Source organism: Emys orbicularis, chromosome 23, assembly GCF_028017835.1.
Source record: "Emys orbicularis isolate rEmyOrb1 chromosome 23, rEmyOrb1.hap1, whole genome shotgun sequence".
Classification (NCBI taxonomy): Eukaryota; Metazoa; Chordata; order Testudines; family Emydidae; genus Emys; species Emys orbicularis.
Genome location: NC_088705.1, coordinates 2,630,528 through 2,640,493, shown reverse-complemented (window position 1 = coordinate 2,640,493; position 9,966 = coordinate 2,630,528).

Below are 9,966 nucleotides of genomic sequence, written 5' to 3'. Positions count from 1 at the left end.
CCCTGGCCCTCCTTGCCAGACTGTTTGTTTTTGAAAAGCCTCTTGCATAGCTGCTCTTGCTCTTCCCCGACCACGCTGCCCGTTTGGCTGCGTACATTTCACCATGATGAATTTCAGTTGCGGCCGCTCCAACTGTTTCTTAAACAGTGGCAGATGGAGCTGCAACAACAGAGGCGTGTTCCATGCGAAACACCCTGTGTGGTTTTACGCAATTTATATTAGAAACAGGGATGGGAGGAAATGATGGATTTTTTGGGGGGGGCCATTTGAAAGAGGCAAGAGCATTTGACAGCAGTCAAGGGGCTAGTGGCCTCATCAGAGCATTGTTGTTTTCCCTCAGGATTGATAGCTGGGGTCTGATAAGAGGTGGGAGCAGGGGCCCCCAACACGCACACCCCCACCCATACCCCTCATGGACCCCCCAGCAAACCCCCTCGTTTAGAAGCGGGGCTCAAAGGTTTTTAAATCAAATAGTAGCTTTCAGTTCATATTCTTGGGAGTGAATGTCTTTCTGGTGAACGGTCCAATGGTTAAGGCCCTGATCCTGGAAATGACTGACTGAGGGCCTGTCCCTGTGCCCACACACAGCCCCACTGAAATCGAGCGCAGTCAGACCCCACCTGTAACTGCTGTTCTAGTGCCAGGCAGATCCCACCGTAGCGTTCAGAGAAGAGATCATTTCAGTCAGGGGGCACTGCTTGTTAACCCCTTCAGTTCCACACTGGGGGAGCTCTACAGGGTAGCTCTACTGAGGCCAACAAGCTATGCTGGTGTAGCCTTTTATTTTAATTCAAGTGAATTCTGTACGGTGGTATTACGCCACCGGGGTTCGGCTCTGGAGGCTACAGTTTCAAGCTTAACAGAGTGACAGTCATCTCTGCTCCTTGCTTCTGAGTTAGTCTGTAGGAAGCTTGCTTCTTATCAAACTGTCTGTACTGGGCTATCTTGATTATCACTTCAAAAGTTTTTTTTCTCTTACTTAATTGGCCTCTCAGAGTTGGTAAGACAACTCCCACCTGTTCATGCTCTCTGTATGTGTGTATATATATCTCCTCAATATATGTTTCACTCTATATGCATCCGAAGAAGTGGGTTGTAGCCCACGAAAGCTTATGCTCTAATAAATTTGTTAGTCTCTAAGGTGCCACAAGTACTCATGTTTTATTAAAGTTACAATTAAAGTGATGATTACCCAAACATATAGAAATTCTATACGGACCTATGCACAAGTTACAACTATTGTTATACTCACATCCTTAACAACAGCGTTAGGGTCTGATGGGTCTCTCCTGGCTTGATCATCAGTAGAGGGATGGTTTCTGCTGGAGTCTCCCATAGGGAGCTCAATTTTCCTGTTCTGGGCATCCCCTTTTTATAATGCGATTCTGTCTATACCTACATTCTGCACATGTCCATTAAAGTGTCAACCCTCTTTTCTCTTATTGGTCTGTGTCCCCTGGAAACTTAAGGGACCCCAATTTTCTATAGGCTGTGTAAGCTTCCTTTGTTCTCATTAGCATGGACACACAACCTGTACCCCGTGGTTTAAGACACATGTCTGAGACAGATGTGCCTTTACAGTATTTTTATGATATAATATTAATCTTCTGGGTAATTTTGCGCTATATTGCCACTTGGTACCTCTTTTCCCATAATCTTAGGGCATTGGGTTATTTCTCAATTATTGGCTTAAGTCATCATTTCTTGTCTCCAAGGCCTAAAATAGCTAAGCTAAAGTCTTGCAGGCCTCAGCCTATGGGTTCTTGCATTTCAGCTTGTCTTACTCATGTCTAATACTTGGTTCCTCTAAATACTGATCAATCTTATACTTTTATAATCCTACAAATTAACTCTAATTAACATATAATGACTATATGTAATATAACATATTGATTAATCATAACATCACACAATAAATGGATAATAAACTAAAATCATTGGTTACACTGGCCTACACCATTAAGGATTTGGCCCTGAAACCTGAGTGGAATGTAAGGGCATTTAGTGCATGACAGCCGGATGGGAGCTGCTTTTCTGAGTTATTACTATTTATTATTAATTTCTGCCAGGGCTCGCCACATGCGAGGCATTTTCTGGATATCCCTGTCCTGCTCGCCGTCTCAGGATGGGCAGACAAGTAGGCCACAATTCGAGGAAGGTGAATAACCAATTGGGACATTTGAATACACGTCATACGTAGGCAGCCGTGCAGAAGTGGGTCATACAGAGGGACCTTTCAGGTGAGCCAGCGAGCTCATACCGTGAGCATGAGTGGAAAGATCACAGTGGCCAGTTGGTTAAACATGATCTAATTTATTTTTGCTATGGTAGCACCTAGAATCATCAGCCAAAATCAGGGCCCTGTTGTTCTAGATGTTGTACCAACATATAGGAAGAAACAGCCCCTTTCCCCAATCTGCATAAACGAGGCAGACAAATATGTAGAGCGCCTGGCCCAAGGTCATCGAGCAACAAAGCTGCATTAGAATCCAGGTTTCCCGATCCTCAGTCAGGTACCACATCCCCCAGGCCATGCTGCCTCTCAGGTAAAGCCTGTAGAATAGAATAACATAGAGGACAGATAGAAACCTTGAAGAAAACTGATGATAAAGAACTGTCCTGAAGTCAATAGGAGCTTCAGTAGCTGGGTACCTTTGAAAACCAGCCCCTACCATAACTCATCCCTGCAGTTTTTCTTGCATCTTCATCTGCAGGGCAGAACATGTGAATTATTTTCAGGATTCCTTGTATGTGTAACTCTATTAATGCCTTCGATAGCTGCCTTTGTGCTATTGACAGAAGTTAAAGCTAGTACACAGTTCCTTAATCACTTTTGGGCAAACATTGTTAAGCCTCATTAATGTAAATTAATAGACGATCTATGCTTTTTTCCAGAGTCTGAATCCCCTCACATGAACTTACATTATGTAGGAACTTTAAAAAAATCAATTTTTTAGTCCTTACTAAAGATTGATGTCTGGTTTTCTGCTCCGCACTGATTGGACCAACTAAGCCTGGAATAACGGAGACATGCTGTGGCCTCGCTTCATCTCCCCCTTGGCCTCACAGGCCCTGGGGTGGGGTGTGCAAAGTTCTGACCAGGGATTTATCTTTAAACAAAACAAAAAAAAGGGGGGGGGGGTGGGAGCGGTAGGGGCTGATCATTTTTAAAGACTTGCTGAGACCAAGTAAAGATGGTGGTAAGATGTGATATTTAGTGACAGTCCTGCTTTTATATTTTGTTTTTGCAGGGTCTCTCCCCTCAGATCAGTATAACCAATACCAAATGAAGTGAATTATTCCATTCTATTCTAGTAACACCCAAAGGACCCATCTGGTGGGTGCTGTTCTAACGTAGACCTCAGCCCCACAAGGTACAGCACACAGGCAGACACCAGGGCCAGCAGGGAGTGCTATTGAAGTGACTGGGATTCTGTGCAGTGCACAGTTCTCCTTGCAGAATGGGGCTCTCAGATAACAGTCCATCCCTCCTTTGTTTATAACACTCAGCGTGCTTAATACAGATCTCTTTCCTACAGCTCTGCCTGCTTGCCTGCTGCATCACTCACTGCTAATGAAACAGTCTAGACTAGGGGAAAAAGCCCACCTCAAGTGGACCTTGGTGCTGTAGGACACTGAAACACTACAGCCATAAGTCCTGTCCAACCAGCCAGGTGTTGGTGGGGGATAAATCACCACAGGCTGTGCTCGCTTGCAGGCAGAGAGGCACCTGTGGCAGTCAGCAGGGAGCATTATAAAAGCTCCCAGCCTTGGCTAGTAGCAGAAATGGCAGGTGTAGTGGTTGGATAGCTGTCTCTGCCCTGATCCCTTTAGACCGCCACTGTAGGGCTCTGCACCATTTATGATGATTCATGCAAGAGTAAAGTGGATGTGAATAGCTGCTTTTCTGAAGTGGTATAGGGTAGCGGGCCCAATACTGCCAAAAGCAGAAGAGGGGACTATTAATCTTAGTTTTGTATCATGTCAGGTTTTTGGGGAAGGTTGAAATGAAAAGACAATGAATTAGGAAGTGAGGTGAAAATAATTCCCCAGCCATAGTTGTATACAAACAAAGCCACCCTTGGCCGATAATTACACAGCAAGGCTGGTGCTTTTGTCTTAGAACGGGGACTCCAATTTCCTCCATTTTTTTATTAGCATTTTAAAGAAAAGAATATTCAAGGGGCTGGAGGTTGAAATAATCTCTTTATTCTGAAATGGCAAAGATTCTGGGTGCAGGCCAAGTCATTAGGTTCCAAATTTGAAATGAAATGTTTCCCTTGAAATAAGAATTTAAATGAATTAGCTGCATCTCTCACCAGGCACCAAAAGGTCTGTTTAATTTAAAAGCTGAGTATAATCTTGGCTTGGCACATGCAGTTTAATTACAGGCAGGTTTGAGAATAAACAAAAAACACACAGTGAGTGCAGGGCCCAGCATGGTTAGCTCTAGGATTTTAAAAATTATTTTACAAGTATTGAAATTGCTTTCTAATTAATTTACTCTGTTGACCTATTTGTGGGTCTGTGGAAATTAGGTTAGTTAGCTTGCTCCCTAGTTGAATTATGTCATTGAAAGCTTAAACTAGAGGCACCTGTTAGAGATTCAGCTTCTAGAGCTGCCTGAGGATTTATTACTTGTGACAGGAATCCCATTGCCTTGTTTACGGCTGTGGCTTGGGTGGTGTGACAGTCCTGGGAAGGAAGCAAAACTCTGCTCTCCTATTTGGAAAGATGAGTGTGATTCTCTTTGTGGAATAGTTTTAAATTCAATTGAGCTCTCATTGGTGCCCAGTCCAGAGCCATGTTCCCCTTTCTGGGACTGAACACTCTTTGATTAGGATATGAAGTGTAATGTTCAGTGACTATGTGGTGCTGGCCTCTGCTGGGGTTAGTTTGAACTGTTCTGTGCAACTGCACTGTGTGTCTACGCACCCAGTCAGTGTGCCTACCTCCTGAAAGGCACGATAATCCAAGTTTAGCCATCCTTTGGGACTAGGAGTCAGTTTAAATTAACCTGTGCCTTTTGGCCTTACACTTGAACATCAAATTTAGGAGTTAGGCTAATAAGAATTGAGTTAGTAACCATGTGCAAAGACTGAATACAAATAAAAGATACAGCAGTGAGGCAGGAATGAATTGGGGTAGCACTGAGCGTCACTGAGAGTGTAAAACAACAGAAACTCAAATTCTTACAGGCCAGTTTTGTGTCTGGAAAAAATATCATCTATTTCCACTTTATTGTCTCTGTGCTTTCAGATCTAAATGCCAGCCCTATAGGCCCAGACAGGGTTCTGAACATTGTTAAACGGGATTTGTTCTGGGTCATGTGCCATCATCTGGAATATATTCTGCAGGCCAAATCCTGCCCTTGTTTGCCACCTATGCAACCTAATATTCATGGAGGATTAGCTATTCCCAAATGAGAAAGTGTATGATTGTTCAAAACAGAATAGACAGTGCTGTGATAGAAACAGTTGTACTTATTAGGGATATATGTTTAGCTCACGTCCTGGTTCCTCTGTACGTCAGTACTTTAATGATGCTATCTTTAATCTCTGAAAAGGTTTCTCTTGCTACACTTCCTTCCCACCATTATCTGTCTAACCTATCAGTGTTCCAAGAGACTAATCCTCTAAGTGTCTGGGTGTGATCTTACTTTTTCACCTTTCTTCCCTAAGAAGTAACTTAGTCACACTATGTTTATAGAGCAAAACAGGGACCACAGCTATGGTTTCTCAATGAAATAGTAGTAAGAATCCTTTTTAACACAGGAAAAACAGTGTATTTTCCCTTAATTTTGTTCTCAGAAATGGCTGAATGGTCTTTGATGAGTTTTTTATTTATTTATTGACATTTTAAATCAGCCTGAGGCAGACACCTGGCATGACAAATTTTATGCCAAATATCCCAAAGTTTGGCAAAATCATACGCAACTGAAAACAGGACCTATAATGGGAAACATTGAGCAACCGTAATGCCTGGCAGCCGGATCCACTTATACTAACCACAAGTATGTTTGGATGTGCCCAGCTTTATCCTGTACATTATACACATGGCGATTAGAAAATATGGAGACTGCTAGTGCCCTCATTCTTTTGATACCTAAATAAAAATACATTGTACAACATATATCAAATGTTTATAAGCAATTTTAGAGAGATTTGGGTGTTGAAACACATTGGATATTTGCCTGGAAAAACAAACCGTGAAGAATGTAGTGAAGGTTGCTGTCACTAAAAAAGCTGCTGGGAATTTAAGTTGTGAATGATTAGAAAATAAGATATCTGCTGCTATTGTGGATAATAATCAGGGAAGTGTGAATTACAAAGAGTGTAACAAGACCAAAATGGGATCTGAAACCTTCATTAGGCACTTGCCGCTTAAGAAACACAGCTGTAAATATTGGAAGAAAGCCACTGTCCAGTCTATAAAATTCAAATTGTTACTTGAATTGCAGATTTGTAAAGGCTTCTTTGGAATTCTAGAAATTGATTTTTTTGTCACAGCCTGATGTCTGTTGCTCAACATTCCAATGGAAAACTTGGTAGCCTAATATTGAATTGCTTTCAAAATGACCTTCCATTATTGGGAATTATAATGACAATAGAACATGTAACAGTTACAGGAAATACAAAACAAAAACCAAAAAACCCTTGCTCCTCTAGTAACACCCTCTGTCCCAAACATTTCCCCATCTGGTAGAACCAAATTCACACTTGTTTTGCAGTCCTGGGATGTGTTGATACGTGTGTTCTTCACATTGGGTTTAGGAAGAGCTGTTTTCCTGAGATGTCCCAGTTCTGCAGACTCAAAGACTCAGCTTATTTGGAAGCATATCCAGTCCTAAACCAAACTTTAAAGCTATGGGGAGAGTCCTAGCTCCAGTAAAGACTATAATGGGCATAGTTATAGACAGCACTGTGTGGTTACACTCTAGGAGGTGTTAATAAGGGATTTCTATTCTCTCCTTTTTTCCTGATCAATGAAATGTAGTTTTAGGGACAATTTTTAGTTTTTATGCAAAAATATTGTAATCAGAACAGATGCATAAAACTCTGAAGCCAGGCACATATGTCAGGCAGTTACCAAGAAGGGAAGCAAGCAAGGCAGAGAGATTTTGGTGACTTTAGGAGATGGGGCTGTAAGAGAAACAACAAATATCTTGAGACTTGAGATAAAATCACAAGAGTTGGAAACACTGGAGTTTAGTGAATGTTTTGAAAAGTGCGCTGATATTCTCCAAATGAAAGGAAAGAAGGAAGTGCAAAATAAAAACAAAATATACCTGGACATAAGGGCAGTGTCTGCTGCTTTTCACAAATAGCAGCAAACGATTAGAGCAACTTATTGGAACTTCTCTAAGTATTGAAGAGTAAAAAGAGAAACTCTGACAACTGATACAAAATACAAATAAATAAAAGTCTCATCTTGTTAGCCTGGTAATTTTGCATGCAATAGTTACTTAACAGTCAAAAATGTTGCTGTCATATTTTGAAAACCACATCATTAACTCTCTTATTTGTCCCATTAACGTAGTTCATTGCACATCGGAGCTTGCCAGTCATGACTAGCAGTGAGTTAGCACATGGTTTAGGGCACTAACTGAGATATGAAGTAAGACATGTATCTGAGATCTGATTATAAACAGTAGCTGGCAAAACAGAGAGTGATTTAATGAAGTTTTGATACAGCTCGTCAAATATCGAAATGGGAAGTTGCATTATTAATTTAGAAACTCATTATCGTTTCGATCCCACTCATTCTAAAGAGTATTAATAACGGGAGCTTGTGGCAGTTTGGAAGGATGATATATTATCCTAAAGGCAAAAATATCCTTCAAAATTATGTTTCATTTGACACCTAAATATTGAACATATTCTTATTATCACCATGTAATCATTTTTTGCCATGTTTTCTATGCTAACTTTTAAAAGGCATTTCACGCACTGTACTAAAAGCTTCTGAAGTGGGGTAGGTCTGAGCAACTAGAACTAAGAAATCTAGTTTGAAAACTTTAGTCTTAAAGACCAAGTGCTGCCCTGGACTAAGTGGATTCAATCCCCATTAACTACATTAACTGAATTTGGTCCAAAGTCAAAAGAAAGACTTACGGTAAACAGACCTCCTTTCCACACAAAAAAAATTGCTTTTATGTGTCTTTGACTCAAATCAGTATTTTACACATGGTACTGAGAAAAAACCCCACCAAGTTTCTACTCCTTTTCATACTAGAGTCAATACACCGATAGGAAAATGTGCTGGATTCTAATCTGCATATGTAACAACATAATTTTCAGCCACGCTGAGATTGTAGAATCTTCATTAAGAAGGATTATAGAAGAAGCAGAAAGAACACAGCTTGGTTTTCTCATCCCAGATGTAGCTTAATGGAAAACTGCCATGTGACTTGTGAACTGAGCAAATGTGACATGTGGGTTAGATCATACTGAGCCATAATCCTTGTACAGAGACACCTTTCTGATTGTTGGTGCATTTTAAGCATGAATTCTTGTAATTTGTGCAAGTGCTAAATTTAAATCTCTGGCAAGGAATCATTAGCAACTGACACTGAGGGAAATGTTTCCACCTGAAAAGACACCTAATAACATTACTGCTGGTATCCTCCTCAATGAAGTGTCTCTAGGAGAGGATTTCCCCATCTCTCAGGCAGGTGTGGGAGACAGAAGATGAACCGATTGAGAAATTCACTCTTACACACTGAAATATACATTACAAAGTGAAATGATTAACAGAAAATCTTGAAGGTAAATACCTAAACAGTTCTCTTCCAGTGTGTTCCTAAACATGACTACATTATTTGTTTCCTCTGTTTCATTTCCCACCCTAAACTTTCTCACCATATGAATCCATGAGCCTTTGGAAGTCCTAAAGAACTCATTGTTACACTGGAATTTGTGCAGGGCATGTTTAGATTAAGTGTCACTGCTCTGACATAAGAGAGAGGAACTAATTGAAATCAATATTTGGACTTTGAGTGATCTCAGGAAATCTGGATAAGGTTTTAGTTAATGCATCCTCTACTGTCCACGCATGAGCATGCATATTTCTTATCTGAAAGCAGTGTCCAGGGATCTTTCTTGCACCTTCTCTTGGCTTTATTTACTTTACCCAAGATGATTTAAGATAATGAGGAATAAGAGAGGTTGATTGCAGGGCAGTTCCTTCCTCATGCTTTAATTGAATTCTAGTTCATTGGATTCAAGTGCCACAAGTGCTAGTTCATTGGATTCAAGGAGCAAAATGTGTCTGGGGGAAAAGGGAGAGGTTTGTTGTTTAATCAAATGCTCCTGGGAATTTCTTCCTGTTTGCTGATACGTCACCTGTGGGGGTCAGCTGTAACCGGGGGTTTGTGAGGAATGCTAAATACGGAAGGTAGAGAACTATCCAGGTGTGGGCAGGTGAGCATTGCTCAAGTCTCCTCTTGGGCAGGTCAAGGAGGGACAGTCTTGAAAATGGCCCGTCTGCTGTCTCTTGCTTGCTCGAGGTGTGCATCCCTGAGCAGTCTAAACTCCGCTCCAGCCAGCCAGCCCAGACTGTAAGTTTTCTGGGATAAATGGGGTCTAGCAAACAGCTATGCCAGATATTCAAAACCAGGTGTTGTTTGTTTCCAGCTCAGAAATGAGTAGAAGTGGCCGGTGCCCCAGAAAGCCTATTTATGCATTCACTCCATCTATGAATCTTCAAACTTTATTAAAAATCTCAGCAGAATAATTGAATTAAACCTGTTATCAGCCCCTAGCTTGACACTTGGCATGTTCTCTGGGACCACATCTGTTCGCTCTGAAGTGACGTCCATCATTTTCCAGCACAGGTGATAGAATGTTTTCAACTGGCTTCCCCCCGCCTGTCTGATCCGTCTCCAAGAATGCTTACAGAGCCCATTTTCCTTCGGAAATCAAACCTGGGCTGGAGGACGGGGCCTTGGAATCGATGGTCGTTGCT